The sequence below is a fragment of the Ptychodera flava genome, chromosome 21 (genome assembly GCF_041260155.1).
Source record: "Ptychodera flava strain L36383 chromosome 21, AS_Pfla_20210202, whole genome shotgun sequence".
Taxonomy (NCBI): Eukaryota; Metazoa; Hemichordata; class Enteropneusta; family Ptychoderidae; genus Ptychodera; species Ptychodera flava.
Window position 1 is genome coordinate 6,139,697 of NC_091948.1, and position 2,880 is coordinate 6,142,576.

Consider the following 2,880-nt stretch of genomic DNA (forward strand, 5'->3'; position numbering starts at 1 on the left):
TGGGTTTGCATAAAATAGGGTAATGAACTTTGCATTGAGAAAATGCACTCCTAATTCAAAATACTATGGTAAGTAATTATGAATATTAATTAGGAATGCCTAACAATTTACAAACCGCTATCAGGGGAAACACTGTTTTGGCAAAAAAGGAAATTTTCTAAAAAACGTGAATTTTGCAAATGTGAATTTCATTACCATTTGAACAAAATAGAATGAGGTCATCGCTTGAAACCAACAAAACGATATGATTTTTTTGGGGATGAACACTTTCAGAGATTTTTTAAAAAATAGCCCAAAATTGAAAAACAAATTCTCAAAAATGAGAATATGGCACTTATAAAAGGCATCCCTAGAAAAATACATTGTTAATTTGATTGACCAAAATCAAGAAAATTAGCCCCTCCCTTAATTTGCATATGGAAATATCCTCATCACATTGAAACACCAAAGTTAATCCTGAGTGACTTGCACATAAACAGTGATAAAAATATAAAATATTCCCGAGTATGTGGTTTCAGAGAAGAAGAGCATAGTTGAAGGAGGACGATGGATAGTGGGTGCTGGAATCCACTCTGCGTCTCTGACAGCGGAGCTAAAAACATGTTCTATTCTAGTGTGTGAGAAGTGAATTTAACTCCAGTATTATGTTGGGTACAGATTGTGGATTTGTGCCCTCTGGAGACAGAATGAGGAACAAATGATCCCTGTAGATACGGTATATCCCCCAGCACTTGGACAAAAAAGTAGGCTTACTCTAAAAGTTGGTATGTCAAATAATCCCCGACAGATAACCTTGTCAATCATTAAAATCAACTGAATTAAACTCCAACAAAATATGCGATAATTTAGCTTCAGATTAAAGTAAGTGTCCTTTTTTCTGATAAAATATCTTTAAATCTGTTTAAATGTTCTATAAGGTGAATGAATCATTCAGTAACCATGGAAATCTCATTATTTTTTGGAAAAGGTGTGGCATTATCTTATCAACTGGTCACCTAGCAAGAGGGATATCTATACTCTGGGCATACTCGACAATATGGCTACAATTTTAGTTAGTCAACTTTCAAGGATATGAGGAAAATTGAAGGCATTATCACAAAACACAACCCCCTGCAATGACTTTATTTTTACTGGTAGAATTGTGTTCATTTAGATTTTGAAACATTTCCTGTTTCCACAGTTCATGACAATGGGTTTAGACAAGACCCCTGTTTATTGGCTGATGACGAGGCATTAAAAACGAGCAGTACTAAAACTACTTTTACACCTTGATGTAAAGGGACAGAAATGTGAGAAAAGAGAGAAAATATCAAAGGAATACATTCATGAATCCTATTTTGGAACAGAATTATAGGAATCAAAGAAAATGTTTTGATATTTTCATTGATCTGGCAAACACAAAATCTACCCTGATACAGGTTGGGCCCATGCAACAAGTGGCACAACAACAACTCATTCATTACACATTTATGTATTGGTAATTTCTCTGAAATCCAGGTCAGAACCAGTACATCAGCAAAGCTTTTAGGTATGTGGTTGATTTATTAATTATGCGACCTATATAGTTATTAATATTTTCCTTACAGCAATCTCAATCTTGTCAATCTACATCAGAACAAAACTTTCCTTTGATAAAATATCAGTGTCTTTGATGTTTAAAAATAGAATTATATTGTACCATATTGCATCACTTAGAATTGGATCGGTGCTCAGAATACCAAGTGATACCCGGTGGAAATGAAACCGTGGAAAAGAATTAATATTGGAAGATCAACATATTTACGGTCATGTCGAAAGTATGGTGTTGTGACATTGAAAAAATTATCGGTGCAATGTTCACACTTGCGGAATTTGAATATGAGGGAAGATATCCCAATGTCACTTCTTGTGAGTCTTGTGAAAAAAGCCACAAATGTATCAATGGCTCATCAGCCTGGAGTCACAAGACATGAGAAGATAGCACACTTGGTTATGATCTGCTGACTTCCAAGCAAGTTACTATTAGTTTAGGTGTCAAAAATGTAATGACACAATGTTGCAATGCATTGAAACATTCTATCTTCCTTGGTACAAAATAATAGAGAATTGTTGGCTATGTTTGTTTCTGAAAACAACAACATATATGACCATGCTGTAATTGTGACTGATTGTGAAGCCTTGTATGTTCCCTTGTACTTGCTGTACAGTGTTCTTGACCTTTCAAGTGCTGTCAATTTTCCCGCCAAAATTTGTTTAAAAATTTTGCCAACTTTTATTAATTTTTTTTTATTTTTTTTGACACTTTTGGACCAAATGGACATCACTTTTCATTAGCTATAGTTTTTGACCGAAATTTTGGAAAAAAATCAGAAAAAAATTGTCTGGGTTTGATTTTATAAAGGCGGCAAAAATTGACTTTGGTGCTCAATCTGTCTGTGATGCCATGTATTAAACAGAAATAAATCAAAGAAACCATACAAAATAACTGAAGAGAATTTCTGAGACTCAACCACAGCAATGACATGCACCTTGAAATGCCAGGCTTATTACACTTTATTGCGTTCGTAATACTTTGACTTTGACCCTTTTCCTGCCAAGTCCATATTTCACCACAAGGTCAAGATGGTTAAAATTAATGAAACACAACATATTCAATATGGTGTATTTTAACATAATACTGTACATTTGAAGGCTGTTGAAAACATAAATACTATAAACTTGTTTTTTTTGGACTAAAGATGCTATAACAGACCAAGCCAAGTGAGTGAAAATATGTCATGTTTTGGCTCAATACCACTTTTTACTGACTTGGCTGATGGGGAAGTGATATTGTCTGGCAGGAAAAGGGTTAGGCTATCAGCATGTGCCCTTGTATTTAAAGAACTCACGCAGACACAAGTG